The sequence below is a fragment of the Salvia miltiorrhiza genome, unplaced genomic scaffold (genome assembly GCF_028751815.1).
Source record: "Salvia miltiorrhiza cultivar Shanhuang (shh) unplaced genomic scaffold, IMPLAD_Smil_shh original_scaffold_217, whole genome shotgun sequence".
NCBI classification, from domain to species: Eukaryota; Viridiplantae; Streptophyta; class Magnoliopsida; order Lamiales; family Lamiaceae; genus Salvia; species Salvia miltiorrhiza.
In genome coordinates this window covers 76848-104009 of record NW_026651503.1, presented here as the reverse complement: position 1 = coordinate 104009, position 27162 = coordinate 76848, and the positions used below count along the sequence as shown (strand labels likewise).

Below are 27162 nucleotides of genomic sequence, written 5' to 3'. Positions count from 1 at the left end.
AAAGAAATAACCGGGATCAGCGACGAGAGCAGGGGAACAACAACAGAGATCGCAGGTTCGATGATAACCAGGATAATCGCAGAGAAGGGGCAGACAGACAAAATCTTCCTCCCCCCCGTACAGAAGGGAAGTTCACATGATTTGTGGGGAAAACGGGATGCCCACATCAAATAGGGCTAAAAAGCAAGTCGTCAGAGCAGTCAAAGCAGGGTATTATCCTAAAAGGGTTATGGAAGTCACCAGCGCGGCAGAGGAGCCGGCAATCACTTTTGGAGCAGAGGATATACACACATTAATGTATCCGCATGATGATGCGCTGGTCATCACGGCGGACATTGCCGGCTGCATTATTCACCGTATTTTCGTGGATTCGGGCAGCGCTGTAAACATCTTGTACAAGGAATGTCTCCAAAATATGGGAATTAACGCTCATATTGAGCCGACAAATGCTCCTCTGTTTGGGTTTGGAGGAGAAATGGTCATGCCCCTAGGGTATGTAGAGCTGCCGTTGATCCTTGGCAGTACAGTGGCAGGCAACAAAACAAGGATGGTACGTTTCTTAGTGGTGGATATGCCTAAACCCTCGTACAATGTCATACTCGGCCGGCCCGCCTTGACGGCGTTCAAGGCGGTTATCTCTTTGTTTCACCTAAAAATGAAGTTTCCAATCGAGGGTGGAAGAGTGGGAGAAGTTTGTGGCGATCAGACGACATCAAAAGCATGCCACGTGCAAATGCTCACACAGTCAGCAGGGCAGAAAAGGAAAAGATGGACAGAGGGGTCGAACGCCCGGAAGAGGGGGAAAGTGGGCGAGGTGCATGCCCCAGCAGAGGAGCGCCAAGAGTTGGCGGATTTATTAAAAGACAGAGACTCCACAGAGAAAACCGCGCTGGTGTCCACTAGCGATGTTTGCAATATGATAGAGTTATTTCCAGGGAAAGAGGGTTTCCAGACTAAGATTGGATCGGCCATGAGTGATCAAGTCAGAGACGAGCTCATTGGTTGTCTCCGGCGAAATGCGGATGTGTTTGCTTTCAGCACCGCAGATTTGAAGGGAATCGATAGAGGGTTAGCGGAACATTGCCTCAACGTGGATCCTAAGGTCAAGCCGGTAAAGCAACGGACAAGGAATTTTGGGGCTGAAAAGGACGCTGCCATCAGAGAGCAGGTCTATGAACTATTGAAAGCTGGGCATATTGTGGAAGTGCAATACCCAGAGTGGATTTCAAACGCAGTGATGGTACCCAAGAAAACAAACACCTGGAGGATGTGTGTAGACTTCCGCGATTTAAACGCTGCTTGTCCGAAGGACCACTATCCTCTGCCGAGGATTGACCAATTGGTGGACTCCACTTCAGGATGTGCCTTATTATCCATGATGGATGCGTACCAAGGGTATCATCAGGTAAAGATGAACAGGGGAGACATCGCCAAAACGGCCTTTGCCGTCTGTTGTGGCGTATATGGGTGGAAGAGTATGCCGTTCGGTCTGAAGAATGCAGGAGCCACATATCAGCGGATGATGGAGAAAATTTTCAAAAAATAGCTTGCTAAGAATATCTCAGTATACGTAGACGATATGCTCGTACGGAGTAACAGGGCAGAGGACCATGTGTCGGATCTGGAAGAAATCTTCACAGTAGTCAGAGATCACAGACTCATGTTAAACCCAGCCAAGTGCACTTTTGGGGTCACCACAGGGAAATTCTTGGGGTATAAAGTCACGCCAGCAGGGATTGAGGTCAACGCCGACAAGGTCAAAGCTATTTTAGAAATGACACCGCCCAGAGGAATCAAGGAGGTGCAGACTCTGAATGGGCGTATCACTGCTTTGAGTAGGTTTATATCGCGATCGGCAGAGCGAAGCATGCCGTTTTTCAAAGTGTTGAGGAAGGGAACCAAGTTTCTATGGACAGAGGAATGCCGAGCGGCGTTTGAGGATCTTAAAGTATACCTAGCAAAGCTCCCAACTCTGACCAAGCCAGTTCCGGGAGAAACGTTGTATCTATACATAGCTATGGGGGAGGAGTCAATCAGCTCTGTGCTAATCAGAGAGGAGGGAAGTCATCAGAGACCCATCTATTTTGTCAGCAGAATTATTCAGGGCCCTGAGCTCAACTATACAGAGATCGAAAAGGCTGCTCTGGCGGTCATGATCACGGCAAGAAAGCTGAGGCCTTATTTCCATTCACATCGAGTGGTGGTACGCACGTCTTTACCTTTTAAACAAGTGTTGGGGCGCGCGGATTTGTCGGGGAGAATGGTTAAATGGGCTGTGGAACTAGGGGAATATGACGTAGAGTACGAGCCACGAACGGCGATCAAGGCGCAAGCACTGGCAGACTTCATACAAGAAACAACTCGTCGTCCCGTACCGGAGTTCTGGGTGGCTTGTGTGGATGGGTCGGTAACAAAAGAAGGGTGTGGAATTGGGGTTTATATTACTTCGCCGGGTTATGGGACATACCAGTTCGCCATCAAATTCACCTGTCGGTTATCTAACAATGAGGCGGAGTATGAGGCCGTGGTCAGAGGGGCTCATATCCTATCAGAGCTTAAAGCTGAGTGTGTCATTATAAAGACAGACTCCCAGTTGGTTGCACAACAATTCTCGGGAAGTTACAGTGTCAAGGATCAGAGGATGAAGGCGTACCATACCAAAATTAGCGAAATGAAAGAAAAATTCATGGAGTTTAAGCTCGAACAGATTTCTCGGGAGGAGAACACGAAGGCCGACCTACTGGCGCGCATGGCTAGCGCAGTAGAGCAAACTTGGAGCGACGAGATTATTTTACTCTGTGATACCAGAGAGATGGAAACTTCGCAGGTGTTCTCGGTAGAGATCAGAGATGATTGGCGGGCTCCGATTATACACTTTCTGAAGACAGGGGAACGTCTAAGCAGAGAATCCAACCAAAGGGCCCGCTATGAAAATTATTGCCTAATCAATGATCAACTCTTCAAAAGATCTTTTACTCAACCTCTGCTAAAATGTTTATCGCCAGAGGAAGCTAACTTTGCTCTGAAAGAGATTCATGCAGGTTGCTGCGGCGGGCACACCGGATTTCGAGACCTCGTACGCAAGATCATTCGGGCAGGTTTTTATTGGCCTCACATCAACCAGGAAGCCAGAGAGTTTGTCCGCAAATGTGAAGCTTGCCAGCGGCATGCCGGGAAAATCAACATACCAGGGGAGCCCATGGGTGTAATGTACGCTGCTTGTCCGTTTGATAAATGGGGCATTGATATAGTTGGGAAGCTGCCTACAGCACCTGGAGGGAAATGTTTTCTCATTGTGGCAGTGGACTATTTTTCCAAATGGGTCGAAGCTGAGGCCGTGAGCAAGATCGATGAAGTTACAGTGGAACGTTTTATCTGGAGGAATATCTGTTGCAGATTCGGAGTGCCGCGCATCATCGTGTCTGATAATGGGACTCAATTTACAGGGCAACGGGTTGCGGACTTCTGCGATCGAATGGATATCACACAGCGGTTTGTCTCGGTGGCTCATCCACAAGCAAATGGACAAGTAGAATTGGCTAATAGGACCATATGTGAGGGCATCAAGAAGAGGCTAAATCAGAGCAGAGGGAAGTGGGTGGAGGAGCTGGATACCGTTCTTTGGGCTTACCGAACTAGTCCAAAAACGGCGACAGGGGAGGCACCATTCACACTGGTGTATGGATCCAATGCGGTGATACCAGCAGAGGCACGACTAGAATCATACCGGATTACCACGTATGACACTGAGCACAATGAGGAGCTCCGCCGAGCAGAGCTGGACTTGGTGGAGGCACAGAGGGAGGAAGCCCGTGTCAGAACGGCCAAGTACAAGGGCATTATCAAAGCGGGATATGACAAACGGGTCAGAATGAGAAAATTGTCGAAGGGAGATTTGGTTCTCAAGCGAGCTGATGCATTAAAGGCGGTGGGTAAGTTCGAAGCCAATTGGGAAGGGCCATACATCGTCACAGAGGTTTTGGGAGGCGGTGCGTACATATTGTCGGATTCAGACGGCAGAGCTCTACCCAGACCATGGAATATAAACACACTCAAAAAGTTCTATGTATAACTGCTTCTTAGCAGGAGTAGTCACTTGTAGACCGGATACTGTTTTTCCCCACAGGGGTTTTAACGAGGTCCGGGGCCATAATATCAATAAAATAGATATGTGGTTCTAGGGAATTCCCTGGTGTTGTGTTTGTTTATTTCAATTCTTGTTTTCTTACATTACATATGCCACTTAACATGTTCGTGCAGAGCACTGCACATGTCACCAGAGGGGGGAGTAGGGTGTATACCCATAATCCTCAATTTTTCAATTCAAAATGCAAACTGCTTCTTAGCAGGACAAGGGAGAAACAAATACAAAAACTGCTTCTTAGCAGGTCAAAGGGAAAACAAGCATCAGGGATGGACGCCTCCTCTTCCATGATCCAACACTCCGAGTTCTTCTTCGTGGCTGGGACACGCTCACCTCTCAGATCTACTTCAACTCCACTTTGTGTCTACAGAATACCAAGAAAAACAACAAGTCAAAACGCCAAAAAGAAAGAATACAGAGGAGGAACAAACCAAAGGCCAGATCTGAGGAACCAACGCTCAGATCTGGAAACTCAACGCACAGATCTGGGAAATCAACGTCTAGATCTGAGAAGCCTGGTTATAAAACACTCAAGCAAGGGAACTCCACTCGTTACAACCACAAAGTTAGAGATCTACACCAGAAGCACAGGGGAAAAGGCGGAGCCCTCAGGGATGTGAGTGTTTAGAGGGGAAATTCCCTTACTTGAGTGCCTTACAACCGATCTAGGGAGGCAAAACATCAACAGATCCAGGGTTTGAAGGATCGGAAGAGGATATATATAGAGGCGATACTGGGCTTAAGAAATGGGCTAAGGGGTAATGGGCCCACATGAGCTTATGGGCCGGAGAAGGGAATAAGAAATAATTGGGCCAACATGTTCATAACAGAGTATTGCACATGTCACCAGAGGTGGGAGTAGGGTATATACCCGTAGGTCCCAATTTTTAAATTCAAAAATTGCTTCTCAGCAAGATTAGGGCAAACCAGAGGAATTACGCTCCACCAAAGCAGAGGGGCCATGCTCAACCAGAACAGAGGTTGCTGACAATCGTAAGCCGCGAAAGTTGGTTGTGCCGCCAGGGCCCTCCATGCTCCGCGCAGAGGTTGCTGACAATCGTAAGCCGCGAAAGTTGGTCGTGCCAGCCGGGCCTTCCATGCTCCGCGCAGAGATAGCACTTAATCGTAAGCCGCGAAAGTTGGTTGCACCCCCCGGGTTTTCCATGCTCCGCGCAGAGGTTGCTTTAACCGTAAGCCACGAAAGTTGGTCACACCCCCCGGGTTTTCCATGCTCCGTGCAGGGTGTTCCTGTCAATCGTAAGCCGCGAAATTTGGTCGTGCCAGCCGGGCCTTCCATGCTCCGCGCAGAGACAGCACTTAATCGTAAGCCGCGAAAGTTGGTTGCACCCCCCGGGTTTTCCATGCTCCGCGCAGAGGTTGCTTTAACCGTAAGCCACGAAAGTTGGTCACACCCCCCGGGTTTTCCATGCTCCGTGCAGGGTGTTCCTGTCAATCGTAAGCCGCGAAAGTTGGTTGTGCCGCCCGGGCCCTCCATGCTCCGCGCAGAGATAGCACTTAATCATAAGCCGCGAAAGTTGGTTGCACCCCCCGGGTTTTCCATGCTCCGCGCAGAGGTTGCTTTAACCGTAAGCCACGAAAGCTGGTCGCACCCCCCGGGTTTTCCACGCTCCGTGCAGGGTGTTCTTTCAATCGTAAGCCGCGAAAGTTGGTCGTGCCATCCGGGCCTTCCATGCTCCGCGCAGAGGTGGCACATAATCATAAGCCGCGAAAGTTGGTTACGCCCCCCGGGTCCTCCATGCTCCGTGCAGAGGTTGTCCTTAACCGTAAGTCACGAAAGCTGGTCGCACCCCCCGGGTTTTCCATGCTCCGTGCAGGGGGTTACTATTTAATCGTAAGCCGTGAAAGTTGGTCGTGCCAGCCGGGCCTTCCATGCTCCACGCAGAGGGTTACTATTTAATCGTAAGCCGTGAAAGTTGGTCGTGCCAGCCGGGCCTTCCATGCTCCACGCAGAGGGTTACTATTTAATCGTAAGCCGTGAAAGTTGGTCGTGCCAGCCGGGCCTTCCATGCTCCACGCAGAGGGTTACTATTTAATCGTAAGCCGTGAAAGTTGGTCGTGCCAGCCGGGCCTTCCATGCTCCACGCAGACGGTTACTATTTAATCGTAAGCCGTGAAAGTTGGTCGCGCCACCCGGGCCTTCCATGCTCCACGCAGAGGGTTACTATTTAATCGTAAGCCGTGAAAGTTGGTCGTGCCACCCGGGCCTTCCATGCTCCACGCAGAGGGTTACTATTTAATCGTAAGCCGCGAAAGTTGGTTGCACCCTCCGGGTCTTCCATGCTCCGCGCAGAGTGCTCAAGCTTGAATGGGAAGCAGCTTGGATGGGAAGCAGCGCGGATGGGAAGCAGCCTGGATGGGAAGCACGAAATCGCCAGCAAAGAAATCAACCAAATCCTCGTCAGAGGAGGCGGTGAAATTCTTTCCAGAGGAGTCAACCAAATCCTCATCAGAGGAAGCGGTGAAATCCTTTCCAGAAGAATCAACCAAATCCTCGTCAGAGGAGGCGGTGAAATTCTTTCCAGAGGAGTCAACCAAATCCTCATCAGAGGAAGCGGTGAAATCCTTTCCAGAAGAATCAACCAAATCCTCGTCAGAGGAGGCGGTGAAATTCTTTCCAGAGGAGTCAACCAAATCCTCATCAGAGGAAGCGGCGAAATCCTTTCCAGAAGAATCAACCAAATCCTCGTCAGAGGAGGCGGTGAAATTCTTTCCAGAGGAGTCAACCAAATCCTCGTCAGAGGAGGCGGTGAAATCCTTTTCAGAGGAGTCATCACCATCCTCAACAGAGGAATCACCACAATCCTCGACAGAGGAGTCATCACGATCCTCGCCAGAGGAGTCATCACAATCCTCGCTCGAGGAGTCATCACCATCCTCGACAGAGGAGTCATCACAATCCTCGCCAGAGGAGTCATCACCATCCTTGACAGAGGAGTCACCACAATCCTCGACAGAGGAGTCATCACGATCCTCGCCAGAGGAATCATCACAATCCTCACCAGAGGGGTCATCAAAATTCTCGCTAGAAGAGTCAACGGAATCCTCATAGCAGAAATTAAAGCAACTCCAAGGGAGGGGATCAGAGAAGCATCAACAGCAATCATAACAAGTCAACTCAAATCAACAGGGGAAAGACGGAAATATAAACCCCACCTCAACTAGCAGCGAAAACAATACAAATAACAGAGATAAAGGATGCAAGGATGGGAAAGAAATTTCATTAAAGCATGCTCAAGAAGCAAAGCTGTACATCAAAAACTGGCGGTAAGTGTTCAGTTGGTACAAATTAAAGAGTTACAAAATTTTCTTTTGATAAAGTCAGGGGAGAAAGGGGAAACATCAAGAGGGAGGAATAGGGGCAGCTTGGGCAACAGTAGAGGAGACGGGAGCAGAGGCAGAGGGAGCCCGGGAAGGAACACCACTTGCAGAAGCATGACCAGAAATGGTTTTCTCTGAGAACACGGGCAACAGGCCAGTTTCCTTCGCTTGGGGAAGACGAACTCCCAAATCCAACAACGTGGCAGCCTCCTGCACATACAGATCCTCATTCTGGTACAGGTTGAACAGCTGTTCCACCGCGGCAGAGGAAGAGGCAGAGTCGGTGAAGGCAGAAGCCGCTAAGTCAGAGGGCAGGGGAGGCTCCAGGCCGAACTGAGAAAATGTTCGAGAACTCTCGCCAGAGGGATCCCGCAACCGGTTCACAAAGCGCGCCAGGGTAGCAGAGAACACAGGCGCATATATGGGAGCAGAGGGTAGCAAGTCAGATCCAATCCCAAGAGAAAAATAGGGAATGGCTTTCTCTAGCACCGGGTACCACCACTCTGGCTTCTCTGGAGAATGCGCGGGGATCCCCATCCGCTTATTTATCTCCTCATCCTGGAGGTTATCCATCAGGGCTTTGAAATTCAAAGTGGCAAGTTGCTCTGGGGTGGCCCCCGCCATCTCCAATGCTTTGGAAGCTGTTTGCTCTATCACATAAGCAAAGAGGGGTCCAAAATCCTCCAAGTATTCGGGAGTCTTTTTGAAGGCCTCCAGAGTGCCTTCCAGCATCAACCCCAGGAAATGTTGACCCCGCGGAGATAAGAAATACTCCAGGCGTTGATCTCGAGCCCCCAGAACGAACGCGCGGTTCTGAGCTTCCACAAGTATCCTCTTCCAACCCTGCCTGGCTTCCCTGTAGTCTCTTTCATAACCAGCTTTGAACCTGGCTAAGCTTTCGTGGCTCTCCTTTGTGGCTCTCGACAATTCGGAGGCCAAGGACGCTCTCTCCACCTCCACCTGAGCTAATTTATCTTTCAAATCAGCGATCTCCGCTTCAGCTTTACTCAGACGCTCTACTACCCCGGCGACATCATCATCACGCTTGGCGATGTCCGCCTGTTCCTTCTCCCGTTCTTTCTCAGCCGTCTCGTAGTCATGGATGCATTTAACAGCCCCCCACATCCCCGACTCCACCTGCAAGAAGATAAAAGGGGTTCCGACAAAACCGTAAAAAGGTTAGTAATTTAAAAAATTCTTAATAAAGAGCATAAGATGCAGGATACCTGAAGAGCCAACCGGCAGAGCTGAGTAGCTAAAGCCGGTCGGGTCAGCTTCACCATTTTCTCTTGGTCCTTCGAGTGGACACGAGCTATCAAGGCGTCAATCAATTCCTGCCCCGATAAACTCGAAATCGGCCCAGGAACAAGATCCTCTGGTTCGTCAGTCGAGGGCACCACAGCTTTGCCCTTACCCTTTCCACCGGCAGAGGGGAGAACCTTGGAACCACCAGCGGACTTCTTCGCTGGCCCTTTGCCCTTATCCCCAGCAGGAGGGAGAATCTTCACACCACCAGCAGACCTCCTCGCTGGCTCTGAGGACTTGCCAGCCTTTTTTAGGCCTTCCTGTCTCTCCTTCTCACCCATAGAGATCAGGGAACCTCTCTTCCTCTTCTTCGTAAGATCGGCAAGGGTGGCATCGGGAGCCGAATCAGGTGAAGGAACCTCATCAGTAATATCCACGACTTGGATATCTTCTTCACGGGTGCCAGTGACATCACCAACGCTGGAGCGCCTACCCCTGTGAACAAGGGCCCCCACATCGACTTCCCCCGCATCAAAGGGGCGCGAGGCTTCCACATTCTCCTCTGGGATTTCAACCACAGAGGGAATGGGGATCAGTGCGGTCCCAGCAGGTTGCTCCGAGGGACTTGTTCCGGAAGCAGAACCACTTGGGCCATGTGCTCCGCTGCCAGCAAGAGAAGGGGTGGCAGGCAAATTGTCCCCACATTTCGATCTCCAAGACATATCTGCAAACCAAAATTTCACATCATTAAAAGCAGGGTAACAAAAGCTAATGTGTCTTCTAATGTATATTTTTTACCTATTGATCTCTCTGGATACAGGGGAAACAGACCATTATATGCCAGAGAGGAATTGTTCTCGGCCAGGTACCTACAGTCTAGAGGCTGGGCCTTATTCATAGCATTAAGGTGAGCTATAATACTCTGGTCACGAGTAGAAGGGACTTCGGAAGAGGCTGGTTTATAAGTAGTGCGACTTGTATGCCATTCCAGCTCCAAAGCACCATAATCCCGCCAGTTGCCAAAAAGGGTGCGCACATAACAATAATATTCCAGGAAGCCCTTATCCAAGGAATTCAGGGAGGAAAGAAAAGTAGTAGGATATTTAGGGTGAGAGGCAAAACTATACAGGGGACTGCCCTGCATGCGAAGAGTCTGGGTCTGACAAAATAGCTTGGCGGTGTCCCCAACACCGTTAGCCCGGCACAGAACATGGAAGGCATATAACCTCCTAATAGCAGAAGGAGCGACTTGAAAAAAGGGGATGTGAAAGTAATTACAAACGTCAACCAGCAAGGTAGGGGGAGGGAGCCTCAAACCAGCCTCTATCTGGGCTTTCCAAACAACTATCAACTTGTGATGGTGAAGTTTCTTGGGAGGCGTTGAAGCCTTAGAAAAGGCCTCGAACTTCAAACCTTCAGGACGCCTACATTTGTTTTTCAATTTTTCCACCTCCGCGACACTAAGGCGGGATGGAGGAACACTTTTGGGGGGTTGGCGGGGCTTTTTCCCTTTTTTCTTAGGTGGAGAAGGAGGGGGTGTAGTTTGAGATTCAGCAGAAACAGAAGGGGAGGGAAGATTTTCAAGATCTTGCCGCGACGGGGAGGAAGATGAAGGGTCTTGGGCAGAAGGAGAGGGCGAGCGAGGGGGTTGAGGGGCGGAGGTGCAGGCCATGATGGGAGATGCTAACCCTAGGGTTTCTAGCATGCTCAATCAGAGCACCAACAGTTATACCACTACACTACGATTAAATACAAAATTGCAGTGAAGAGGATACGCGAGTTACCTAGACCGGAGAAAGATGGACGGTAAAACCTGGAGCGGAAGGGTCGTGGGAGAATGCCGGAACAGTGAGGAAATCGCCGGAAAATGCAGAAAATTCGCTCGGAAAACTTGGAGAAGAAGAATAGTGAAAAAAGGGGAGTTCGAATCGGCTAAGTAAGATTGTACGCGGGTAACCACCAGCACGCGGGATGAACGGCACGTGGCATACGGATGAAATCAACGGATGAGAATTTCTACGGAAAGACGAAAGGACGCAAAGGTTAAAAAGCAACCTCGGGGTACGGGGAAAATACTGTATACTGGGCAGACATTTAATGCGGATGACGTCATCCACGCGGGCAAGTCCTCTGACTAGTTACACCCCTCCAGAGTGAACTAGCCAGACCAGGGGGCGGGAGTAATAAAAACGCCAGAGAACAATTTACAGGGCTTCTCTTTATTTTCTCATAATGTCAAAATGTCAAAATGCTTATGTCTTTATGAGTTACAGGGGTCAAGGAAAACAACAAAGTGTTTATGCTGATAACATACCACTGGTTGAACACGAAGAATACCCGGTTCAACCAGACTAGAGGGGGGAGTGGTTGGTGAGGAGCAATATATGCAGAGTAGGGAGAGAGTACAAATCAGAGGAATCACTCTCATCAGAGGAGTCGTATGGGTCAGAAGAACCATTGTTACCAGAAGGATTTCATCCATCAGAGGAATGACTCTAGTCAGAGGAGTCACCCGCATCAGAGAAGTCATTCTCGACAGAGGAGCCCTCTTCTCCAGAGGAGTCATCCGTGCCGGAAAAGTCACCATTGCCAGAAGAGACGCCTTTACCAGAGACGACGCGTTTACCAGAGGAGTCCTTCATGTCAGAGATGTCAACATCACCAGAGAAGACGCCTTTACCAGAGACGACGCGTTTACCAGAGGAGTCCTTCATGTCAGAGATGTCAACATCACCAGAGAAGACGCCTTCGCCAGAGAAGACATTTCCATCAAAGAAGTCAATAAACGCGCGGGAAGGTCTCCCGCGTATTATCGGAATTACCATTGTACCCTTCCATCACGCAAGACGCATGCACCGAAGATGTTTTTACTATTTTACCCCTCCGTTTGTAAATCTATAAATAGGGCCCGAGCTCATGTATTATAGGGGACGCTATCTCATATTTTCGAATACTACAATTGTTTTCTCTCTTGAGCAAGGTTCCCGATCAGCTATTTTTACTCTTTCCAGCCTTCTCGACTAGGTAGAATTTTACGTTTCCTTTTATAGATTTAGGTGTTGGTTCCGTAAACACCATCCCTAAAACCATCGTTCTCATCACTCTTTCCTAAAATCACCGATCTTCTCGTTGTGGATTAAGATGTCTAAAAGACTTTAATTAGCTTGCATACTTTACTCGAGGCAGTCATTTTGTTATTAGAAATTGTATCGTGAGATATTTTATGTGAAATGGTGAGTTAAATTTTTTTTAAAGAGAAAAAGAAAATTGAAAACACTTTATAAAAATTGCCAAAAGTTAAGAACACGACACTATATATTAACCCTAAATTAAAATTTATGTAACGATAAAGTCATTTAGAAGAGATGTTGAGTGGATGCGGAACAAAACAATGAGCCGCACCGCACGTAATGCCATGATGAAAATTGGCAAGTAGCCTGTAGCCTGCTTAATCCCCATTATATTCTTCAAATATCTAATACTTATAATTCATAATTTTTTAATTAACATTAATTAACGAATGTATATTTTTGGTGCAATGAATCGTGCTCTATTCCTCAATCAACCGGAAGTCTGGAACCCTAAGATTAGACCCACGAGAATCTTTTGTATTTAAAGTATAATTTACTAAACTTATGCATGTACTACTATTTTATTTGTGGATAATGGATAACATAAATTAAATAATTATTTGAACAGTTGAACCCTTTGATCTTGCCGGTTGGTGGGGCCGGGTCCATGTTCATTAATCGCTACCGATTATACCATTACCATCCCTGGTCGTCAACCATTTTTTTTGTATTATTTTTTTTGAAAGTGTTATTTATTTCATTATTGTATATTCCATGTCCAAATTATTGAAATTTAAGAATTTGTCGATGCAGATGAAATTAATTATTTGCTAACATCCTATAACATATAGTTTTTCAATTTTATTCAGTCATATATACCATAAAACCTTGTGATTTTATTAATAATATCCCCGTAATAAAGCTGAGAGATGAGGTACAGTACAAATTTCAATCTCAACTGGAAACAAAAAATAAAATAAAATTGTGTCTCGTTTTATTTTTAAATGAAAAACCATAATTATGTCTTGCTGTGTCAAGGAAATGAAAGTTACGAAAACGAACAAGTTTTTGTTTCGTGTTGGTTAAAATATCAGTTATTTTTGGTCCAACGGCCGACATTGCCAAGATGACACGGTTTTGTTCTTTCTTTATTTTCTTTTCACTTATTTGACATGTTAAAATAATTTATAGGAATTTACCCACATCTCGTAACATAATAATATTAATTGCTCATTCCTACATTCCCAATTAAGAAGAAAAAAAAAAAAACAGGTGATGGGAATTTAAGACATACATAAATTTGCATATATAATTTTTTTGGGCAAATAGCGTCAAAATTCCTGAAGTTTGACGCGATTCTCGTTTTTTCCCTAACCTAAAAATCTCGCGTTAAAATCAATGACCGTTGCTCTGATTCTCGTTTTTTGGCTATTAATTAGATGACATATCACCAACGTGGCACGCTTATGCTGAGTAGATTAATTAGAAGTTAAACAGCGTCGTTTTGCATCTGAATTAAATAACCTAATAGCGTTAAAATACTTAAAGTTTGGTGCGATTCTCATTTTTCCCTTGATTTTAACAATTCTCCGACGCCGGACCGGACGTCCGTTGGGTTGAAAACGAGAATGAATCTGCCGGAAACTCTGCAACAATTTAGAGCAGCGATAAGATAGTTAATATCTAACCTTAAAAATTATGAGTTCCAATTCATATCATAATGTTATCTTTAAATTTCTTTGTTTATTTTGTTAAAACTATTTAAAGAAACAAAACAAGTGGAGTATATATTTGGAAGAAATAACAATATGTTACTTATTTCATTTGTTTCGTTTCAAAGTACGGTTTAGCCACGTTTCTATATACTCAGAGTAACTGAGGGAACAGTTATCTTAATACAGGGCAATAATTAAAATTAAGTTAATATAACAGAACTATTAATTTCTTTTTTATCTTCATGATCATCATAAATATACGTGGTCAGACCCTGGCCATGGAAACCTTTCCACTTTTTTTCTAATTTTTTTGTTGGGTGTATGTCAGTCATTCTCCTTTCCTTTTCCATTTTTCCTTTTCTATTAATTTTTTGAACTTTAAATTAAGGATAAGAGTGAGAAATGTGTGATATACAGGATTTCTCCAAACATGATTTCTAGCTAAATTTGACACTAACCGCAACCCAAATAAAGTAGAAATTAGGAGTATATGTTTATTATTGACTTTTAAAACAATTCACGAGGCAAGAGCAAATTCAACTTTTCAATTTGCTGTTTTATTGTTATTTGTTTTTCATTTTCAGAACAATAATTTCCTATTTTCGGTTTTATTTGTTGTGTTTCCATGTGCATTAATTTTACTTTTTAGAAAATCAGATTTCCTTTAGTTTTTAATTATATGTTTCGCAACATATAATACATGTAATTTTACTATATAAAAATTAGGATAAATATTGTTTATTTTATTACGTATGTATTTAAGAGGCATTCGACCGAATAATATTCGCTCTTTAACTGTCGGCAGTTGGTAACGCAATTAGGGGGGAGAAGTGCCAATTGATTGTCATGATTTATTCGATATGATTTTACCTATACCTTATGCATTAATCATGTATATAAGAGGGAGAAAAAAAAAAGACAAAAAATAAAACCGTCCCGAAAGAGAAAAGATAAGAAGTTCTTTCGTGGACGGAGGGAGTATTTTATTTTGAGACACTACCCTAAATATAATTAAATATTTTTCTCTTAAAGTGATCCTATTTTATATCTTAAGAAATGTTCTTATTTTAGCTCTTCCCTATATATATATATATATATATATATATATATATATATATATAGGGGAGGGCTGGAATAAAAACACTCTTAAATGTATAAAATATAAATGATTTTTGGCCCTTAGATCATCAAGTTCTACGGTTGATTCGTAACCCTTTTGGATGAATTCGTGGTCCTGGGTTCGAATCCCAAAGGTAGCAAAAATTTATTTTTCACAATTCGTAACCATGTTGGATGAATTCGTAATCCTGTTGGATAAAATTCGTACATTAAAAACGTTTATATTTATATTTTAAGAAGTATTTTTACTGTAGTCCTCCCCTATATATATATATATATATATATATATAGGGAGAGGTTCAAATAAGAACCACTAAATAAAATTAGAACGGAGAACCATTTTAAGCCATTCGATCATCAAGATCTACGGTGGATGCATCATCTTGGTGAATGAATGCAGATCCTGGGTTCGAATCCTGAAGGGAACAAAAATTTTATTATTTTCGGATGCATTAAATTTAATAGCGAATGCATTAATTTATATAGCAGATGCATTGATTTTAATGGTTCTTATGTTCTCACGATAAGTGTGGTTCTCATTATAACTGCACCATATATATATATATATATATATATATATATATATATATATATATATATAGGGTTGAGTTCAACAGAGAATTATCTTTTTTGAGAGAACGAACAAATCTATATATTTTACGAACAGATCAACATAAGTAATGAACAGACGTATTTAATAAAAATATACAAAAACTCGCCACTAGCAGGATTCGAACCCGGGGCAAATTGTTGTTCATGCGGTACATTGATCTGTTCATTAAAATTATAGATCTGTTCGTTTTTATTTTGCGAATTCTCTATTCTCCACAATATTTAGCTTCTCTGTTGAACCCTTCTCTATATATATATATATATATATATAGGGGCCGCTCCAATGAGACCCCCTAATTTTAGTGAGATCTAGGGCACGATCTGATGCGTTTATTTTATCAATCCTATGGCTGAGATTGTATTTGGAGGGTGATTTTTTTTTCGCAGGGTTCGAATCCTGGAGGGAGCAGAATATTTTAAATTTTGTTATTCATCAGTATATATTGCATTGTTCATCAGTATATACGGCCCTGTTCATCAGTATATATATCTTATTCATTACGAATTTTTTAGATTTTATTTTTCATCAGTATATACATCTTGTTCATTAAATATACGTTTTGTTCATTAGTATTATATATCTTATTCATTGTACTCATGTTACACGAAAAATAGGGGGTCTCACTGGAGCGCGCCCCTATATATATATATATACAATCTCATCCATATGATTGATAAAATAAACGCATCAGATCGTGCCCTAGATCTCACTAAAATTAGGGGGTCTCATTGGAGCGGCCCCTATATATATATATATATATATATATATATATATATATATATAGGCTAAAGTTCAATGAAGAAGGCCTAAATGTAAGAAAGAAGAAAGAAGTAATCTAATCCGTTGATCTTATCTAATCTAACGGACATGATTTATTCACGCCATGTTCAACGAATTTTTTCGTTGAACATATGGGGGTTCGAAACCCATAACCCCCAAAAATATTGTATATGTTCACGAATGTTCAACGAAAAAATCCGTTGAACATGGCGTGAATAAATCATGTCCGTTAGATTAGATAAGATCAACGGATGAGATTACTTCTCTCTTCTTTCTTACATTTAGGCCTTTTTCATTGAACCTAACCCTATATATATATATATATATATAGGGTGCGGTTATTGTGAGAACCACACTTATCGTGAGAACATAAGAACCATTAAAATTAATGCATCTACTATATAAATTAATGCATTCGCTATTAAATTTAATGCATCCGAAAATAATAAAATTTTTGCTCCCTTCAGGATTCGAACCCAGGATCTGCATTCATCCACCAAGATGATGCATCCACCGTAGATCTTGATGATCGAATGGTTTAAAATGGTTCTCTGTTCTAATTTTATTTAGTGGTTCTTATTTGAACCTCTCCCTATATATATATATATATATATATATATATATATGGTGCGGTTATAGTGAGAACCACAATTATCGTGAGAACATAAGAACCAATAAAATTACTGTATCTGCTATACAAATTAATGCATCCGCTATTAAATTTAATGCATCCGAAAAAAATAATTTTTTTGCTCCCTTCAGGATTCGAACCCAGCACCTGCATCCATCCACCAAGATGATGCATCAACCGTAGATCTTGATGATCGAATGGCTTAAAATGGTTCTCCGTTCTTATTTTATTAGTGGTTCTTATTTGAACCTCTCCCTATATATATATATATATATATATATATATATTTTTAAATTCCAACAAATTGATTTTCGAAAACTCTACGAAACTTCAGTTTTCTAATTTATATGATTTATATACAATTAAAGAAGGGGTTATTGCCATAAAATACACATAGTTTGCTAATTTTCTGATTTATAACATGACTTTAAAATTTGGCCAAAAAATACATCAATTTTAAATTCAATCTTAATTTTAACATAATTTGAATTTATGAAAAATAAAGATCTATGTGGCATATTATTTTTTATTTTAAATCTAGATGGCATATTAATATTTGTTTTAAATCTATGTGGCAAATCCACACACACAAACACACACTGACACTCACACACCACATACACACAAACACACACTGACTCACACACACCACATACACACACAAACACGAACCCACATACTCACAGACACGCCACCCGCCCCCTCTCTCTCGGCGCTCCTGCCGCCGCCGGCTCGACGGTGATGCCGTCGCCGGAGCGGCGTCTCATCCCTTCGTTCTATCTCTTCTCCCTCATCTCTCGTTCTCTCTCTCCTCCTTCATTTGGAAATATGTTGAAGCTTAAAAAAATTACATCGACCCTAATTTGGAGAGCTCCTTTATCGCCGAAAAATAGAGCAACAGCGAGGCGGGTTATCGGTGAGAAAGAAGGCTCCGATTTGGGGTGGCCAATTTTGGGATAGAGGTGGTGGTGATTTGGGGATCTAAGGGTTTCAGGCGGTGGCTCTAATTCGATTTGGGGCGGCCGATTTGGGGATAGAGCTAATCTTCGCCGGAGTTCGCGGAGAGGGAGCTAACGTTTTCAGGCGGCGGTCGGCGACTACTCTTGTCTGTGGAGGGTGCGGCGCCGCCACTGTTTGTATGTGGATGTTTTGAATTCAGGGGAAACGAAGGGAGAGCTGAGAGACGAGAGATGAGGGAGGAGAGAGAGAACGAAGGGAGAGACGGAGACGTCGTTCCGGCGACGGCACTGTCGTTGAGCCAGCGGCGGCAGGAGCGCCGAGAGAGAGGGGGTGGGCGACGTGTCTGTGAGTTTGTGTGTTGTGTGTGTTTGGTCACTTGGTGTGTGTTCGTGTTTGCGTGTGTGTGGTGTGTGTTTGTGTTTGTGTGTGTGTGGGTGTGAGGTGTGTGGTGTAGTCATGCCACATAGATTTAAAATAAAAATTAATATGCCACATAGATTTTTATTTTTCATAAATTCAAGTTATGTTAAAATTAAGATTAAATTTAAAATTGATGTATTTTCTAACTAAATTTTAAAGTCATGTTATAAATAAGAAAATTGACAAACTATGTGTATTTTATGGCAATAACCCCATTAAAGAATCACTCAACAACTATGTGTTTAATTTGATCTTTAAATGGAGTACTATTTTATTTGTTGCATGAGGAAAAAATTAGTTTTGGACCCTTTGTTTGATACCAACATATAGTTAAAGGATTTGGGCCTATATATATTAAGAGAATCTATGAGGCCCCAATGACATTTTTTTTTTACCCATTGTCCATTTAAACTTAATAGCCTAATAGCATATTTTCTCACCCACGTCACTAGGGGTGTGCATTCGATTATATAGTTCGGTTTTTGCTAAAATCAAATCAAACCATATTTTAATTCGGTTTGAAAAAAAAACCGAATTGAACTGAATTAACCGAATAAACCGAACCGAAGTAACCGAAATTTTCATTGTTAAAACCGAACCGAAAAACCGAATTAATCCAAAAAAAATCGAAAATCCGAAATTTTGAAAAAAAAATCAAAAATTCCAAACAAAAAACAAAAAAAAATATTTGAAGTTAGATATTATAAAAGTATAATTAAAATATTATATATATTATATTATATATATAAAAAACCGAATTAATAAAAAAATTAAAATTTTGAAAAAAAAGTCAAAAATTTCGAAAAAAAATAAAAAACTATTAAATTAAAAAAATATTTGAAGTTTGATATTATAAAATTATAATTAAAATATTATATATATATTATAAATATAATTCGATTTTTCGATTTTAAAAAATCCGAACCGAAAAATCGAAATTTTATAAAAAAATAAACCGAACCATATTTTAAAATTTCGGTTTGGATCTGTTCGGTTATTCGGTTTCGGATTTTTTGCTCACCCCTACACGTCACGTTTTTCATTTCCTGACCCTGGCTGAACATATATAGCAATCAGAGTATTTTTTTCTACAAAAGATTTTAATTCATCCGTCCCACTCCAATAGGCTCACTTCTTTTGGACGCGGAGATTAAAAAAACTTACTTTTTTAGTAGGAAAATGGTAATAAAGTGGTGTGGTCCACACCAATTAAGTACAATTTTTTTACCAAAAAAAGAAAATGAGCCTGTTGAAATGGAACATGCCAAAAAGGAAAATGAGCGAGTGAAAAGAATGGAGTACTAGTACAAGTTTGTTGGAGAGAAATTCTCCGACAGTTCCCAATTTCATCTGTACAAAGCCTTGATCCTTTTCACAGGAGCTGGCCCCAAGAATTTGTTCTTCACTTTAAGCCTTCTTCTCAACTCATCTTCCCAACTTTGAATTGTTTCCAGAGCAAGTGCAAGTTCTTTCAGCTGGTAAAGATTTCCTTAAAACTTCTTCTCGAATTCGCCTTTACACCCATTAGCACATAATCACAATACATTTTTATGCAGAACACCAATCCATCTTGGCCCTGCAAATCAATTTTGAGTCACAACAAGCATAATCCTTTCATGTCACAGCATTCTGCTTTCATTTCATAAACTGTTACAAGCGCGCATACATCTAAGTTTACTAATTGATAAAAATTGGATCTTTATACTTAATTTGGAGAGAATTGAAATAGAAGCAAGCCTTAAGCCTGCTGATTGTTGTCTCGGTTGAGTGATTTGGGGCCGAGGGTGAGAATCACGGCGGCGGCGGTGGCTGCTGTTCACCGTGAGATAGCGAGGGAGGTGGGGCTGCTGACAGAATCGCGGCAACGGCTTCTCTCCGTTGGCCGTCTGTAAGAGGGAACGAGGGAATTGGAGCAGGGCAGAGGGCGGCGGCGATAGAGCCAGGGAATTGGTGGTTGTGGCGAGCTATTAACGAGGGGGCCATTGGTGGTGAGAGAGAGTCGGCGAGAGGGGGAAGTCCTGCTGGCTGCCGACTGTTCGGCGATGGAGGTCGGCCCAGCTGTGCTTCCTGCTATGGGGAAGAAGGCGGCGGCGATTCTCGCCGCTCGCCGAGAGGGGTTTTCTGTAATTGGAAGAATTTTGGCGTTTTTGGTGTTTTGAGTCAGGGTAGGAGAAGGAGGCGACGCCGGGACTGAGAAGTGGCGTAGGCGGCGGCGAGGAGACAGAGAGGGACCGGAGAGAGGCAGTTGGCGTGAGAAAGAAGGAAAGAAAGAGAGAGAAGTAGACAGCGGCTGAGAGGCGAGGGGCGGAGGCGAGACGCAGGCTGCGATTTTGCCGGAGATTGGCGTGGCAGGCGGCTGAGAGAGAAGAAGGGGAGAGAGACTGTTCTGTGCGTGTGTCGTATGTGTGTTTTGATAAGGGAAAACTGATGGGCTTTTCTAAAAAAAGTTGTGCACTCAATTTTGGATCATTGAAATTTATTAAACTTGGGCCTGGATTAGATAAAATTGGGCTTATTTATTTGCTTTGTTGGGCATATATTAATTTGACATTTGGGCTTATGTTTTTCTGTGGCTTTGAAATATTAAAAGATTTTTGATAGATTATTTTTTTTCATCACTATTTTAATTAAGTAATGAGCTAGCTTAATTATTAAACAATGCAGTTGCATCATAACTTTTATATGCATATAATTATGTGAATTTTATGTTATAACAGCATATATAAATATTTATTTAGAATGAGAATATATTATGTCTTTGAAAAGAAAATATTTATGAAAGAGTTTAGTGCCCCAAATTACCACAAGTAAAAACTGTGAATTCGTAAGAGTAATGTTAGCAGGAATGTTGATAACAAGATGTTAATAACATTCAAGCTAACATGCAGCGGAAATTAAAGAACACACAGGAATACTTTTTCACGGATTATATCACTATAATCCGCGAGTGCCTCAAGGCTAAAAACACTATGATCATCAACAATACAGAGTACAGATTTGAGATCTCTTGGAGATCTATCTTTACAGAATGGTTGCCTAAGATAAATCAACATATCTACTCACTGCACTAGAATGTCGAATCAACATAGAACCAAAACACCCTGCTACGCTCCAATGGCCTTGTACTTCAATTCTTGCCCTTGACATCCCGTCAATACAAAGTGAGACTTTACAGATTAGCTGCCTAAGCCCCCTTTGTCAAAGCAATCCTTGAAGAACCGGTATCACGTTTGCAGCAGGAATGTTGAAACAACACAGCCGAATAACTCGGACAAAATAGTCTGCTACGCTCCGATGTCCTCGATCTTCAACCCTTACCCTTGACCTCCCGTCAATACAGAGTGAGCCTTTACAGATGGGCTGCCTAAGACTCCTCCGTCAAAGCAAGGTTTAAAGAACTGGCGTCATGTTTGCAGCAAGACAAAATGACGAGTTGGTTGTGAGCGAATGTTAGGACGGTGAAAACGCACTCCCAAAACGTAAGGATGAATGAGGCTTCTTGCTGCTTTTATAGACCTTCATGTCGTGGTTAGTTTCCTCCGCTTCCCACTTCCAGAAGCTTCCAATAACCGCTGCAATCCACCTCCGAAAACTGCCAGTCGACCAGTCTGAAATGTTGGTTGAGAGATCATGGGTCTTGAAAAATAGGAACTAACAGCCCACCACTTTGGACCATGATAAACCACCTTTCCACTTATTAAAAACGTGGTCAACAAGCATAAAACCTTTATTCCACAACCAAAGAATAATAAGACGTGAAAGGAAGGTAAAGATTAAATATATACAATTACCAATGGAGAGTCAAAGTATGGAGTCCAGCAGACTCCGGAATGTTGGTTGAAATCCAGAAATGTTGACACCATGAATGTTATCAACATTCCACCCAACATTGAAAACATGAATGTTATCAACATTGGTTCCAACATTGTCGGAGTCAACATTGACTCTAACAATCTCCCCCTTAATCTTTTCCTTCCTGCAACAAAAACACAAACAAAGAAAAACCTATATACATAAAAGAATTCTATGTTATAGGTGTTTTAGATCAAGAAAGAGTTAGAAACTTCCCCTTAATCAAACAAGAGGTGAACCTCAAAAACAGTCCAGAAGAGATGATGGAACAACACTCCACTTGAAACAAACAAGAGAAAAACCTCAAAACAATCCAGAACGAATGTTGGTACAACATTCCCTTTGGAACAAAAACGAGAGAATTTGGAACTCCCTCTAAATCACACAAGAGATGAACCTAAAAATAGTTCAGAAAAAGACGTTGGAACAACACTCCCCCTGAAACAAACAAAAGGTGACAACCTCAACACAGTCGAGAGAGAATGTTGAAACAACAATCCCTTTGAAACAAATTACGAGAAAGTTTGGAACAACCCATAAATTCAGCAACACTGAAACCTGCAAAACAAATGTCAGTGAAACACAACTAGTATTGAAATTCGAATCTCCCCCTCAACCTTATGAAGGTCAGCCGAAGACTAAGACCTTCATTCGCGATGTTGGGATCTGGGAATTCAGAAGCTCAACACAAAACACAATATACTAATAGTATATCAAAAATAAGGAAATGTTGGAACAACAACAGATCCAAAAAAAAAAACAAGATAACATTTAAAATGTTACCGAAATCAGGTGCTCATACACCACAAACATCCAAAGGTGTGAAAACACCACAAAAACGGATGATAAAACATCAAAAACCACTCCACAACGTCAAACTTCAGCATATCAACACCAACTGCATCAGCACAGGCATCAACATCAGTTGATTAGTAAAACAGAAACTACTCCCCATTTTTTGTTGAAGGAAGAAAATTTAGAAGTTGTTGGAACACTTCCTCCAGGTGTTCAAACCGTGCAATGATGACATTGCCCATTTTTTTCATGCTTTCTATCAACATTCTTGACTTGGCCTTTGAAAGTAGCAAAATTCCACCATAGCCTTCTTTAGTTCATTAATGTCAATAGCTACATTCACCTCTTTTGCTCTAGAATCAGCATGTATGAGCTCTTCGCCTTTCTTGGAATGATAAGAGGAGCCTACAAACAAGTGTGTCTTTGCAGTGGAGATGTTAGTAACATTGGATTCAACATCTGTACCCCCGACAGTTATAGTGTCAACAACATTTTCCTTAGTCTTCGTGGCTCCATAAGAATTTTTCCTCATTATTAAGATCATTCTGAGCACTATTGGGTCCACCAAGCTTCGTTGGACAATAGGGAAGATCCTTCACACGATCAACAAGTTGGTGGTAATGTTGGAGTAGAGATGCAAACTAGAGCCTGCTAACTTGGATGTTGCACGACTGATGTTAGCTAACATCAATTCACCAAAAAAAAAGGAAGAGGCTTACAAACTTCATAAAGAGATCCAGCCTGTTCACGAGTAAGCACAATGGTGTTTTTACTCGGCATCCATTTGTAGACATCGATCTTGTGCAGAGCGGCATACTTTCACGTTAGCACAGAGGCAACACTTTGATGTCCATTCGGTCAGCTTTTCACCAGTCAACATCAACATCATTTCCTTTTCATCAATGTTGGTAACAGAGGAACCAACATTCTCCATAAAATATGATTTAACAATGATAGTAGGAGAAAAATCAATAACCTCATATCTAACACACTCTTTTCATATTTTCAAATCTCAACATTGAAGGCTTCACTTACTAGATTAGCATAGAATATCCTAATTAATCTCCAAACCATATCCAAACACATTCATAATGGTCCCCTACATCCCCATATCTTGCAAGAGCACATCAAGCAATATTTTTGAAAGAATTTTTCTTCAGCATGAAGTTCATTCAGGAACATCCTAGCAAACATAGACTTAAGCAATCCTTTGACATTCTCATAATTTGACTGGGATAATGTAAGGATGGTTTGTGATTATTTGGGTATATTTCATAATTTGACACTTCTCACCTCAAGAACCACATGTGTCTCAACACATTTAATTTTTAAGGAAATGTGCGATATCTTTGAGTTCATTAGTCAATTGTAGTCGCATGCAAATGTTGAGATTAAGACCATAGCCAATAAGATGAAGGTGAAGCTTGAAAAGTATTGGTTGGAGACTGATCAATTGAACCCAAGAATGAACAAATTGTTTTACATCGTTGCTCAATTAGATCTTATACAGAAGATGCTACATGTAGAAAAGTGCTTAATTAAGGGAAGTTTATGGTGATGAAAATGTGTATAGTGATGAAAAATAAGACATATAATACTAATGAACAAGACGTATATCTAACGAACAAACTGTATATAGTGATGAAAAACAAAATTTAAAAATTGGTAATGAATAAGACATATATACTAATGAACAAGACAATATATACTGATGAACAATACAAGTATATACTGATGAATAACAAAATTTAAAATATTTTGCTCCCTCCAGGATTCGAATCCTGCGAAAAAAAAAAATCTCCCTCCAGATACAATATCAGCCATAGGATTGATAAAATAAGTGCACCAGATCGTGCCTCATGTTACACGAAAAATAGGGGGTCTCACTGGAGTGTGCCCCTATATATATATATATATATATATATGACCACTCCAATGAGACCCCCTATTTTTCGTGTAACATGAGGACAATGAATAAGACATATAATACTCCCTCCGTCCCGCGAGTCTTGACACGTTTTCCTTTTTGGGCCGTCCCACGAATCTTGACACGTTTCCTTTTTTGGCAATAATTATTACATTCTCTCTCCTACTTTATCACCTTTATTATATTCTCTTTCATACTTTATCACTTTTATTACATTCTCTCTCCTACTTTATCAATTTTATACTTTATTAATTACACACTTAAAACACTAATCTACAACTCCTTAATTCCCGTGCCGAACCCAAACGTGTCAAGACTCGCGGGACGGAGGGAGTACTAATGAACAAGATGTATATTTAACGAACAAGATGTATATACTGATTAAAAATAAAATTTTAAAAATTGGTAATGAATAAGACATATATACTGATGAACAATGCAGTATATACTGATGAATAACAAAATTTAAAATATTCTGCTCCCTCCAGGATTCGAACCCTGCGAAAAAAATCTCCCTCCAGATACAATATCAGCCATAAGATTGATAAAATAAACGCACTAGATCGTGCCCTATATATATATATATAATTCTATATAGAACATGTATGGATTCGCTGTGTAAATGTATGAATTGCGAAAAATAAAATTTTCGCTACCTATCATATTCGAACTTAAGATCATGAATTCATCCAACAATGTGATGAATCAACTGTAGATCTTGATGATTTATGGGCTCAAAATGGTTTTTATTATATATTTTAAGAGGTGTTTTTATTTTAGCCAATATTCTTATTTACTTACAATACTTTCTTATTCCAGTAGTTAAAGTCTTATCTGTATGGAGAGGGTTAGGCTGAAAACAACTCTTAGAGTATAAAATAAGAATTGATTTATACCATTTATCTACCCATAATTTAACAATTGAGATTTAATCTTAGAGAAATCCAATATATGAATTAATTGAGATTTAATCTTAGAGAAATCGTATGTAAATGTATAAAGTTTATGTAGAATACGTATGAATTTGTCATGTAAATATATGAATTTTGAAAATTAATTTTTTTAATACTTATCGGATTCAAACTTAAGACCACGAATTATGAAAGAATGAAAACTCCATTGAGAAGAGAAAAAACATATGAAAAGATATATGGAAGAATTCGAATTAGTGATCATGTATTATTATCGAACTTTACGATTACATTTGGGCATGGAATGGAAGTATGTAATCATCCCAATAAAGGTAGAAATTGAGTCTAATTAAAAACAATAACATTATTTTTAAAGGCTCAACCTCTCCCTATAATATCCTTTTCTTTCTTTCTTTTTTTCCTTTTCCTTTATTTTAATTTTGTTCGAACGAATTGACCATTTTCAAAACCATGTTGGTAAAGCAAGGACGTCATTCTAGAATAATGTTGCAGCATGAAATAAACCTTATAAAAATAGAAAGGAAAATGGATGAAGCAATTGCATGACAAATGGACAATAAGGTAGATTGGGCATTATCAATCATCGAGAAAAGAAAAAGAGAATAAGAGAAAAGGGGTTTCGAGTTTCCTTTGGGCAGAAGACTAGACCTCCTCCTAGGAGACAATTGGGGGTTTACAGTTTCATCTTTTTAGTCTTGTCTTATTTTCAATATTTGACTGACATATTTTCCATACTTACAATAATAATAAAATTATTACTATTTCACTGCATACAATAAAGAATTATTTACATATTTAACACAAATGGTAAGAGTAATGCACATACAATCAATGTAAAATATCATGTTGGGAGATTTTGTGCATATTCTTTATGAAATTTATATGTCATTAAAAAAGGATAAAGGTACAATTTTTTTGAGATGTTCTAATACTCAAATAGATATCTTTCAAATTTTACTCACACCTCTATATCTGAGTCTGTCATATTTAATATTTTATTTGCGCATCGAAAATAGTGATAATACATTGTACGGCAAAAAACAAGAGTAGTGTTATTTGAACAAAATAAGTCCGAAGAAAAAAGGTTTAATACTTTAAAAATTAAGTTATTTAAAATTTTTGGATTCATACTTAAAAAGGATTTTTAGCTAGTTTTATTACTTTCTTCATATTGTAGTTTTTTAATTAAATTTTTATAATTAATTTTTATACTTCAAAAAATAATAAAAATTAGTACAATATAGAGAAACAATAAAATTAATTAAATTATTTCTTATTTTGAATTAAATATAATAAATAAATCAATTTTTTTAAAATATTTAACTATTATTTTTATTTTAATATAGTTTATTGAAATAACATTATTGAGAAAAACAATTGCATGATGAAAAACGATAGGAGGGGTATTTTTTGGTTGCTTGTTGTGTTATGTTGTGATGATCATCGTTTTCTTTTCCTTTACTCCATTCCCCCACAACCCTCAAAGACATCAATTTATTAACATTACCTGCCAAAAGTAGATCCTGTTAAAAACGACGTTACTATGCGCTGTAGACCAATCCTAATCCCACTCTTTCTCTTTCTATACACATATATACATATGAGAGAGAGAGAAAGTG

At 40.8% G+C, this 27162-nt stretch overlaps 1 long non-coding RNA gene across 1 annotated transcript; it reads left to right on the top strand.

The window, feature by feature from the left end:
* The first annotated feature begins 19337 nt into the window (after nucleotides 1-19337).
* LOC131003459 (uncharacterized) lies at nucleotides 19338-20409 on the top strand. Its single transcript, XR_009094686.1, has 2 exons — nucleotides 19338-19515; nucleotides 19594-20409. It is a non-coding gene; the product is annotated as an uncharacterized LOC131003459 (long non-coding RNA).
* Nucleotides 20410-27162: the final 6753 nt, after the last annotated feature.